Source organism: Aethalodelphis obliquidens, unplaced genomic scaffold (assembly GCF_003676395.1).
Source record: "Aethalodelphis obliquidens isolate GAN/ISIS:26980383/991018 unplaced genomic scaffold, ASM367639v1 scaffold20, whole genome shotgun sequence".
NCBI classification, from domain to species: Eukaryota; Metazoa; Chordata; class Mammalia; order Artiodactyla; family Delphinidae; genus Aethalodelphis; species Aethalodelphis obliquidens.
In genome coordinates this window covers 6,396,465-6,408,728 of record NW_020837964.1, presented here as the reverse complement: position 1 = coordinate 6,408,728, position 12,264 = coordinate 6,396,465, and the positions used below count along the sequence as shown (strand labels likewise).

Here is a 12,264-nt window from a genome sequence, read left to right as displayed (position 1 = left end):
CGGGGGGTGGGGGGGACGGAGGTCAGTTGTAGAGCAGGGGGATGAGGAATCTTGGCTGGATAACATTCTATCTTTCTCAGGTTGAAGTCAGTACAATCCAGAATGCTGAAGGGGCTTAAGGTCTAGAGTGGTAATGGAGGACCTCTCTGAGGAGGTTACATTTAGGCTAAGAGCAAAGGTTGAGAGGAATTAGTGGACATAATCATTTCAAACAGAGATTTTTTAAATTGAGTATTATTTCATGTATGAGAGACACACACACACACACACACCCCTTAAGCACATGGCTCAAAGAGTTTTGAGAAGTGAATAGAGCTGTGTAGCCCACGCTGGTGGGAGTAGAGATCAACGTTCACTTTTTTCCATACAGACATCCAGGTGTTCCTGAACCATTTGTTGAAAAGACTTTACCTTCCTCACTGAGTTGCTGTCATACTTCGTAAAAAATTTACCGGTCATACAGTTCTGGGTCTATTTCTGGATTCTCCTCTATTCCATTGATATATTTGTCTATCTTATGCCAATACCATGTGCTTTTTCTTTTTTCCCCCTCTTTTTCTGTCTTTATTTTTGACCTCCTTTTTTCAACTTGACTATATTCTACTTCAATTCCTTTGGTGGTTACTCAAAATTTTAACAGGTACACTTAAGGGTTTTTTCTTTTTTAAATAAATTTATTTATTTATTTTTGGCTGCATTGGGTCTTTGTTGCTGCGCACGGTCTTTCTCTAGTTGCGGTGAGCGGGGGCTACTCTTCGTTGCGGTGCACGGGCTTCTCACTGCCGTGGCTTCTCTTGTTGCGGAGCACAGGCTCTAGGTGTGTGGGCTTCAGCAGTTGTGGCACGTGGGCTTAGTAGTTGTCGCTTGCGGGCTCTAGAGCACAGGCTCAGTAGTTATGGCACATGGGCTTAGTTGCTCCACGGCATATGGAATCTTCCAGGACCAGGGATTGAACCCGTGTCCTCTGCATTGGCAGGCGGATTCTTAACCACTGTGCCACCAGGGAAGCCCCTGGTGTTATTTTTTAAACCAGATAATTAGACTATTTACAATCAATGCATATTTAAAAATTTTAAATAATTACACAACTTACAATCAATGCACACGTAGACTGTCCAATCAATTTTTGCTGATTTCTGTCCTCACTAATTCTTCTTACATGACACAACATCTGTCTTTATTTTCCTAGTTCCATTTTTTAATACTTTTTTCAGGGAGGGTCTGTGAAGAATAATAGCTCTTGATCTCTGGGTTTCTGAAAATGAATTTCAATCCAGAGTTCTATGCTCAAATGAGCTATCATCACGAGTGATTCCATTTCTGGGCATGAGTTCAAGGTCTAGTTCCCAAAGGATTTATCTTATAGACAGCCTCACATGAGTCACACAGCTGTTTTCTTCTTCTTTTTTTTAAGACAATTTTTTAGAAAGAAGTTTTAGGTTCATAGCAAAGTTCAGGGGAGAGTACAGAGATTTGTAATATAACCACTGTCCCCACACATACATAGCCTCCCCCACTATCCATATCCCCCACCACAGTGGTACATTTGTTACAAATGATGAACCTACATTGACTCATCATAATCACCCGAAGTACAGAATTTGCCTCAGGTTTTTACTGATGTCATACATTCTACGGGTTTGGATAAGTGTGTAATGACATGTATCCACCACTGTAGTATCGTACAGATAGTTTCACGGCCCTAAAAATCCTCTGTGCCCTGCCTATTCATCCGCCCTTCCTCCCTCCCCTGGCAATCACTGATCTTTTGACTGTCTCCATAGTTTTGCCTTTCCCAGAATGTCACAGAATTGGAATCATCCAGTATGTAGCCTTTTCAGATTGATTTCTTTCACACAGTAACGTACATTTACGTTTCCTCCCTATCTCTTCATGGCTTGATAGCTCATTTCTTCTTGGCACTGAATAACATTCCATTGTCTGGATGGACCAGTTTATTTATCCCTTCACCTACTGAAGGACATCTTGGTTGCTGCCAAGTTTGGGGAATCATGAATAAAGCTGCCGTAAACATCTGTGTGCAGGTTTTTGTGTGGACATATTTTCAACACCCTTGGGTAAATACCAAGGAGCGTGACTGCTGGATCAGATGGTAAGAATGTATTTTAGTTTTGTAAGAAACTGCCGAATTGTTTTCCGAAGTGGCTGCACCACTTTGCATTCCCGGGCCACACGGTTCTGATTTCTGCTTGTTGCTGGGGCTAAGTTCCCCTGCTGGCCACGGGAACATTTTGTCTTTTGTTTTGAGGTTTGGCTATATGTTTTTAAACTTGGGGCGTAGTCGTCTGCATCTGTTTAGTCCTCCATCTTGGGCAGACTTGTTTACACTCAGGAACAAGCACTACCGAGACAGAGGACAAAGCAAGTGTACAAACCCTACTGAGGAGAGAGGTTTGGAGAGAAGGCCGTCTGATTGTATGGTCATAAGAGACTGAGAGCTAATAAGGTGAGATTACAAAGGCAGGTCTGAACCACACAGGGCCAGGGTAAGGAGTTTTGAGTTTATTCCCAGTGTGGTGGAAAACCATAGAAACGTTTTAAGTAGAGAAAGTGACATGATTGATTTCGAGATTTAAAAAGTAATTTGGCATTTATTGCTGGCTTTCTCATTCTCTTTACTTATCTAGCTTCTGAGAGCTCCTGATTTTACTTTCATATACATATGGCTGTTTCCACAGCCTCCAAGCATTTACATTTTGAGAATGCCTTCCAAAATATAAATAAAAGTTTCCAACATTAGTCTGCAGAAAAGAAGAAATCATGGTAAAGAACTGGACTAATACTGGGTTATAAATTGCATGACTCAAAGGAAGCAAAAATGTAATTTGCATTAGTTTTAGCCAAATCTTAGTAAATTAAAATATATCAAGTAATTATTTAATAAATGCAGTGCAAGAAAAAGAGTGAGATGGAGTAGGGAAACTATAGATTAAAAGACACTTGAGAGAAATATCAATGAGTGATTATGTGGAGAACTTATTTGGATCTTGAATTAAGCAAACCGTAAAAAAAAAAATATGACATTTGTTAGATAGTTGAATTGGATATTTTATGATATTAAGAAAATGTTACTTTACATGTGATAATAGTTATTTTAAAAGCCCTTATCTTTTAGACATATATACTAAAATATTTTCAGATGAAATGGTATGACATGATATTTCATTCAAAATAATATAGAGTGGGGTAAGTGGATGGAAGTATAAATGTAACAAGATGGCTGTAAGTAAGTTGTTGAAGCTGGAAAATGGGTACATGGAAACTTACGATACTATTCAGTCTACTTTTTTGTATAGATTTGAAATTCCGCAATAAAAATCTTTGAAAGAAATTTGCCATCTTTAAACATTCAGTAAGAAATATGAATGTAATCAATACAAATTTTCTAGATAAAAGTCTGTGATCCTTCTCCTTTCCAATCATTCTTTTCTTGATTTTATGTATTATCTATCTATCTATCTATCTACCTACCTATCTATCATCTATCTGTCTGCCTGCCAATCTACCCATACATTGTCAATAACAATTGTTCCAAAGTCTGACTCAGAGTTGCTGTCTCAATTTGGGTTCCCCCAGAAGCAGACCCTGAAATGAAGGTTCAAGTGCAAGCAGTTTATTTTGGAAGTGCAGGAAACGTGCAAACAACATGGATAAATCTCAAAACATTATGCTGAGCAAAAGAACCTGGGTACAAAAAAATACGTACTATAAGATTCCACTTATATGAAATTTTAGAACAGGCAAAACTAACATAATGTGGCAGAAACAGATCAGTGGTTGCCTAAGACAGGAGATCAGGAATTGACCACAGGGAGGAATGAGGGAATTTCTAGGGTAGATGGAAGCAGTCTACATCTCCATTGTGGTGATGGTTACCCAGGTGAATACTTTTGTCAAAAGTCATCAAACCATAGATTTAAAATGGTTGCATCTTATCACATACACATTATACCTCAATGTTGACTAAAAACAGAAATTCCCTTTACCAGTTGATAGAGTGTCAAAATAAAAGAGACATATAAAATGACCTGACCTTTTAACAGAGTTACTTTTAAAATCTTCAGCTTGAAGCCAATCTCTTCCTTGGCCCCTTCTCAGGGAAGTTCAGTGAAGAAACAGCTTTCCATACTTCCTCCACCTCTTCATTTTCTTCCTAAGGAAGAAAGCATTTATTCCTCATCAAGGAAATGAAGAGTGAATTTATATTCGATTTTTTACATTCAGAGTTGATTTAATACGAATTAGAATTTTTGGAATAAGACAGTACTAATTCTAACACTTTTAAGTATTAAAGCCAATAAGCTTCCAACACGCATAATTCACATTCACGAGACGGCTTTTCTTAGCTTCGTAATTATTACTTCCTCACACCTTTGGAATCACTGGCATCTATTTCTCATTTTTTTGTAATCTCTTCATCTGGGAGAAGTAAGCTCAGGGAGACTTGAGGCATTTCTTAGTTTTGCTCTTCTGCTCCCAGCTATAAACACTTGGAAACATACAGTTTCTGATTTGAAAATTACTGACTGCCAATCCATGGATGCTGGAGGGTGTTTTGAAACCCTCTGCCGCCACCCAGCTGTCTGCCTCGTCATGAGGACACGTGTTTCAGCCTCACTTTCTTTCACCAGCGAGCCTTCTGGCCCAGTGGTTTCCTACTCGATTCCTGCTGGAAGCTCTAGGGCTTCTGCTACTTTTGCTACAGAGGATAGAATTCACCTCAGAATTTTACATTTGGCCATATGGATTGTAATGTCTAAGAATCCAGATGCCAGCTTTCCCAGAATCAAGGGCATAGAGGCCATAATCTGTTGAACAGTTCTGAAATCAGCTACAGTCTTACCACAAGCTTGTGCAATAACTACCATCCTGCGTAATAACTGGCCAGCCAGCAACCTAACATTCTGGGATTATTTGCTTCCCTTCAAATTTCTCTCCAGCAATATCTGCACTGCAGTTTATCCCACAGAGTTGATTTCTCCCGGCTAATTCGGAGAAACATGTTTTTTCCCTTTCCAAACCTTATTATCCAATTTACAGTGGTAGGAGGTATTCACAGGGATTCAAGAAAAGATTCCCAACCCTCTCACACTGTTGGTGGGAATGTAAATTGATACAGCCACTATTAGGAACAGTGTGGAGGTTCCTTAAAAAACTAAAAATAGAATTACCATATGATTCAGCAATCCCACTCCTGGGCATATATCCAGAAAACATGAAAACTCTAATTTGAAAAGATACATGCACCCCAATGCATGTATGGCAGCGCTATTTACAATAGCCAAGATAGAGAAGCAACCTAAATGTCCGTCGACAAATGAATGGATAAAGAAGATATGGTACCTATATACAATGGAATACCACCCAGCCGTTAAAAAAGAATGAACTAATGCCATTTGCAGCAACATGGATGGACCTAGAGCAGGGGTCCCCAATCCCTGGGCTGAGGACCGGTATTGGTCCACGGCCTGTTAGGAACAGGGCCACACAGCAGGAGGTGAGCCGCAGGCGAGCGAGTGACGCTTCATCTGCTCCCCATCGTTTCCGATCACTCGCATTACTGCCTGAACCATCGCTCCTATTACTGCCTGAACCATCCCCCCTCCCATCTCTGGAAAAACTGTCTTCCACACAGCCAGTCCCTGGTACCAGAAAGGTTTGGGACCACTGACCTAGAGATTATCATACTAAGTGAAGTAAGTCAGACAGAGAAAGACAAATAACATATGATAACACTTATACGTGGAATCTAAAAAAACGATACAAATGAACTTATTTACAAAACAGAAATAGACTCACAGACATAGGAAAAATACTTATGGCTACCAAAGGGGAAAGGGGTGGGGGGAAGGATAAATTAGGAGTTAGGGATTAGCAGATGCATACTACTATATATAAAACAGATAAACAACAAGAACCTACCATATAGCACAGGGAACTACATTCAATATCTTGTAATAACCTATAATGAAAAAGAATATATATATTGAAATATATAAAATATATATAATTGAATCACTTTTCTCTACACCTGAAACTAACACAACGTTGTAAATCAACCGTAATTCAATTTAAAAAAAAAAAAAAGATTCCCGGGACTTCCCTGGTGGTCCAGTGGGTAAGACTCCGCACTCCCAATGCAGGAGGCCCGGGTTCGACCCCTGGTCAGGGAACTAGATCCTGCATGCATGCCGCAACTAAGAGTCCGCATGCCTCAATTAACGGTCCTGCATGCCACAACTAAAACCCGGAGCAGCCTAAATAAATAAATAATAAATAATTAAAAAAAATATTCCCGAACTCACTGGCAGCCGGGGAAATGCAGATGAAAGAAACAAAGTGCCACGCCTTGTACAGGTTAAGATTGGCAAACGTTTTAAAGTTGGTATTTTCATTAGGTATTGCTGCATAACAAAGTGCCCCCCTTAAGATTCTTGGAATCTCTCTTACATAACAAAGAAGATCTAGGAGACATACCTTTAAATCTGACATCTCAAAATCAGAAAATGGTCTACAGCTGCATCCTTGACTTTTGACGATTTACCTGAAAATTATTCTAAGACCAAATTTTATTGACAACACTCCAGATTTGATCTTTGCATTTTCTTACTTTGAGGACCTTTTGCTTGCTAGAAAGACCACCCTTGTCCCTCACATTTCCTCTAAATTCTGCTACAAAACTAAACAGTTCCTTCTGTAGTTCATCTCTCTGGCTTTTTAAAACCATATTTACCGATTTTACCATAGGCAGCCAGAAGAAGCCATTTGTTGCTTTTAACTTTCTACCTGGGAATTTTCCCAGCCAGATCTTACCAGATGGGGTGGGCCCTGGAGTTAATTTCTGGGAAGAATCAGCCTCAGATGCCTTGCATATTCTGTTTGACAGAGAGAGTAGAATCTGGTGCCTGGAATAAATCAGAAGGGAGAAGTAAATCCCAAACTAAGAATTTTATAATTCTAACCTCCTGGGGAAGGTACTGAAATTCTACTCCATTACTCTTGAAACTTCAACTAAAGACTTTGAATTTGTGAATATATGCCTGCAGATAGAATTATCTCACAAAACAGTGAAGTATGCAAAATCTCTGAGGAGCCAATATTTATTAAATAAATTCACAGAGAGTCACTAAAAACATTTATGTGAGGCTACGTAAACAGAAAAAAAATTTTTTTTTCCATTCAATTCACTATTATCTTTAAATACCTACTTCTTTACAAAGCCCTACATGAGGGACTTGGTTTGGAACCAAAGAACAGTGAGGCATAATCCCTGCTTTGAAATTAGGTAGTATATCATAGAATATGACCTAAATGAATATGTGATGACACAGTTATACTCCAAGTGAGCACTCATCAAATAATTGCTTTTCCAATTTTTTTGTTACCATAGATTGACATGTGAAATCTTTCTTAATACGGGATCACTAATATAGAGAATACCCTATTTACGAAATTAATCGTTTATGTTGAAAACAGATTATTAATGTGAATTTAACCCATACCATCTGGAAAAAGTAAATTTAGAAAAAAGGAAATATTAAAAAAATACCAGGTAGTACAATATAATTCTGCGAGATTCTGTTTGGGAACAATTAGGGTCTTATGGGGCTAGGTTGTTTTATGCCTGTTTCCCAATTCTAGTCTTTTGCTTTCCCCTGTAGTGGGACACGAGAGAAAGAGTGTGGGCTTTGAGTTCAGTAAATCTGGGCTCATATACTGCTCTATCACTTAAAAGCTGTGTGACATCAGGTGAGTTACAGAATGTCTTTGTACCTCAGTTTCTTCATGGATAAAATGGAGGCAATAAATTATATCTCCAGTCCACAAGTCAGTGGCTGGCTGAGCCTCAGAACTCAACATTTGCTTAACAAACAAACAGTCGAATAATATCAGAAATATTCCCGGCACTTGGCTGGCATTTAATGACAAATCTTCGCATGCCTGTTGCAGTGGTATGAGTAACTGCTTCTACCTTGCTTCATTTTCCTCCAGGTAACATCTGGGTCCTCCATTACCAGCTCCCTTCTTGGTTAAATACCTGCTAGGGTTTCTGATGATCAAGTGTGGGTTTCTGCTTTGTACTCCTGAGGTAGCTCATGTTTTCTGTTACCATGGACTCCAGAATCTGGTCTATGGCTCAAACAGCACGCTTGTTATTATCCATTTTTAAGTTGTTCCCATCCCAATGAGGTTAAATGAGAATCTGAGGTGGGAGTAGCAAAGGTTCAAGGACCCATCCACTTGGCGTGGGTGTCATATGTGGTAAAGCGACATCAGGAACAATGATCAGAGCAGAGGTCGGAGATGGGGACGTGGGTGTGAGAGCTTGCCATGAGTGGGAGAGGAGGAAGACAAGTCGCCGGGAATCATAATCTGCCAATATTTGTCAGGTTGTCATCTTCATTCCCTGATGGTCTTGTTTGATCCTGCTGCAATTTTGCAACAACACACGATTACCCCTGCTACTCTTGGGCAGACAGGCTTTTCTCCCATCCAGACAATGCGGATGGAAGAGAAATTAGCAAGGGATAGCAACCAGATTAAATACGCCTTACAGAGCACAGTGTGATTTTGCATCTTTTTTCCTGGGGCAAGAGAAAACACAGGCCACATGGAAAACAAGCTAAATATGTTGGAGGGAAACTCCAGGATATAAAATTGAGCTGCTGGCTTGGAAGGTAGTATCCTCTCTGTGTAAATAGTTTCTTTGTCCAAAGAGGGCTAAACAGGGCCCATTTATGGATTAATGACTTTCATAATGATTAAAATTAAAATTAGAACTTACCGTGTAGTGAGAAGCTTATAGCTCTATAAAAACTTACAGAGACACCAAATAATTTTAGTAAACTGCTTATGGAAGGCTATGCCTACAGGGAGAGGGGAAGTCAGACCACAGACTCTCTTTTAAGAAGCTGCCAATACACCTTGGACTCAAATGAAAAGGTACCTATGTGTTCTCTGAAGCCAGGATTGGGAAAATGTAAGAGTGTTTTGGTAGGCAAGTAGAGACACTGGTATCTTCATAAAAGACATTATACATGGGAAGTTCTCTGGAGATTTTCTTGCAATTACTATTATAGCTATATCTTCTCTCCCTCCCCAAATAGCCCACTTTGATAAAGTTCGTCAACCAACTTGAATGTCAGCGAATGGCTGGTTGTATATGAGTGAAATGATGATTATCTTTTAAATTGAATTTTGTATCCATTAGCCAGTGGTATTCAGTTTTCTTCCCCAAGATCTGGGAGGGCAAAAAGTTTCAGTCGCCTGATTTGGTGGCTTTGTCTCTGTGGCATTAACCACTGAAGGGTCTGCTTCCAGCACAGACAGCTCCCTTAATGGCTGGACCACAAACATCCCTGATCCCACTGGTGGCATCCTCTTCTTAAATTGGGTGCAGGCTTCCTCAGAGACATGATCAAATGGTTGTATTTTATAGTACGATTAGAAATAAACCTGAGCATTGTGAGACTGAATACACAAATGGACAATGGCCAGACCACATATAAAAACAGAATTTTGATTCATAACCTGCAGCAACCTGCCCAAGAAATCAAACCTTTATAATAAACAACTCAGGAAGCCAGCCTGCTACAAGCCAGACTTGGCAGGAAGTCAGATGGCTATCTCCAGGGACAATCCAGGAAGCTAAAAAATAACTTTGTAACAATCAGCCCCAAATGGTCAGGACTTGGTTAATAACTGACAACTTGCTTAATTTTTCTCCCTATTTCCAATTTGGGACCAACTAGAGAAAGTAAAATACAAGACCCTAACCAATGACTTAGGATGCCCTGCTGCTAGTTGGCTGCCTATAACTTTCCCATGCCAACAGCCTCCAATCAAGGCACGCCTAACCCTTCCCTTTTTCCCACTGTAAAGCTTTCCCACTGTCTGTCTGCCTGCCTGAGTCTGCTAAGGCACAAGTGATGGTGGCTGACTCCCTAGCTATACGGCAAGCTCAGAAAAAAGTCTTTGTTTTTTCTCATTTGGTTGGTCATTACTTCCATAGCTGTGTGGTTTAAACATGCTCTGTAGGCCAACTGGTTCCCAAATCCATTCACTTAAGAAACATTTATCAAAGCCTTTAATATGAGCCATATCCCTTGCTAGGTGCAGGAGTAAATTAAAAAAAGGTAAGATATAGTTCCTGCCCTAGAGGACAGTAAGTAGCTTGACAACTAAGGGGATGAACATGAATGACTCAGCAACCAAGCCGATGGGCATTACTGTGCTGGGCAGTGTTCTCCAAAAAGTGGTCTGCTAACTTCTGGTTACACGAGATAACTTCCAGGAAGTGGAAAGGGTTGAACGTCTTTACTTTAATAGTTGTAAACTTGAATGCAGATTAGAAAAAGCAGGGTTTCAAGCCGTACGGAGCCCATGATTTCAGATATTACTGCTGTAGGATGAGTCTGTATCTGTCAAAATCTAGTCAGGAGATAAAAGCCATCCTTATTTTAACAGGGGAAATCTAATATAAATAATTGTTAATGGGGTACTAAAAAGCTAAAAAGGCAAAAAGAGAACGCTTAAGGTTATCATGCAGGAAGCTGCCACTCTTAGGGAAGAGGCTGAAATTGTTCAATTTTAGAAGCTTGGAGGGCCCTGGAGAGCTGAAATTCAAGACCTCTGACAAGAAGTTGCTGCTCAGGGTCTCGCCTGGCGGTCCAGTGGTTGACTCTGCCTTCCAGTTCAGGGGGTGCGGGTTTGATCCCTAGTGGGGAGCTGAGATCCCACATGCCTCGAGGCCAAAAAACCAAAACATAAAACAAAAGCAACACTGTAATAAATTCAATAAAGGCTTCAAAAATGGTCCACATTAAAAAAAAAAAAAACAACTTAAAAAAGCTGCTGCTCACGTAAAACCAGTGTCTCTGAGCTGAGTGGGGGGCCCTGTGGGCCAGGGTACCAGGCAGACATCTGAGGGGCACCAAGTGTTATCAACAACTGTGACTGGAAAGCCATCCTTTGCTGGGGTGAAGAGGTATTGTTTGGGGGGGTGGGGGGTGGGCAAAGGAAGAGGAAGCAAAGAGGAAGCAGACAGGAAGGGCCAAGCCCTTTCTTCCCCCTCTAGCTTTGCTGTCTACTTCTGGGCTCCATCGGCTGATCCTAGTAAGGAGGCAGCTGGCGAATGAGAAACGGGGTTTGCCTAGTGCCAGCCCAGCATCAAAAGCTGAGTATAGAAGAGTGTTTGAATCTGAGAAACAACAGGTTAATATTTGCAAGTCTGTCCCTTGGGCCATTCAGCATACACGTGCGCGTGAACACATGCACGCACACGCACACTTCTGAACGTGATTAAACTTCCCAGAAGAAAAACTCCATTTCTACCTAACAAATTGCAAACATCCTTTGTACAAAAGATGTTCTCACTCGTTCTCCAAAATCCCAGCAGACATTGTATCCGTTTCTGGGAAACAGTTACACATTCATCTTATCTCCTGTCAGTTACACCTGGACTTTAGTCATAGACCCATCTGAATATTCTATTATCTCAAGGCTAGGAGCAAAGTTAACCCTCTTTAAAAAAATGTACACAATAATAAGAGGACGGAGGAGAAAGAAGTTAGTACACACACACACCAAGGAAAAAAAGATGTGAAGCTGCTCCGTAATTTGTTCCTGTAATTGGTCGCAAGGCTGTAAGGGTCGCAAGTTAATAAACTTCATTCTTTCCCTACACACTCCACGTTTCCTCTTTCCTCAGCCAGCATCTCAACTGCTCAGGGTTGACACCTGCTAGGGTGACCCAAGACTTCATAACCTAAAGGGTTGAAATCGTTCCCACCTCTGAGGTTGTAGTTTTTCATTAAAATTTGTCATTGGACAGGGAAGTGCTAAGAAAGATGCCCTGGAGAATGCTCTGGGTTTGACATCCTTCTTCATCACCCATTGTGTAGGAACAAAACACATGTCCCTTTGTTCCCAAGATCACATGCACCAGCCAGGAGAGTAAACTTCTTTGCCCACTGATTTACTGGTAAAATGACCAGATTGTTTCAATTTCAGTCTTAATGGGACCACTGTTGTCCTCCCTGGTGGGAGCACACCTTCCTTGGGAACCCAGATCTCCAAACAATGGAGGTCAAAATTGAGGGACAGGAAGCAAAATGCCTAAGTGGGTTATTGGGTGTAACAGTGAGAGGAGCCACTCCCTCTGCCTCTGTTGATTCCAGACCATACATTCTGACCATGATGAGAGCAACAGTCCCATCTGAGAGGTCAGTGGTTCAAAACATA

At 40.7% G+C, this 12,264-nt stretch overlaps 1 long non-coding RNA gene across 1 annotated transcript; it reads right to left on the bottom strand.

Moving 5' to 3' along the window:
• Positions 1-2,100: 2,100 nt before the first annotated feature.
• LOC113627021 (uncharacterized) lies at positions 2,101-10,774 on the bottom strand. Its single transcript, XR_003435396.1, has 3 exons — positions 6,835-10,774; positions 5,944-5,983; positions 2,101-4,174 (listed from the first exon to the last, which is right to left on the bottom strand). It is a non-coding gene; the product is annotated as an uncharacterized LOC113627021 (long non-coding RNA).
• Positions 10,775-12,264: the final 1,490 nt, after the last annotated feature.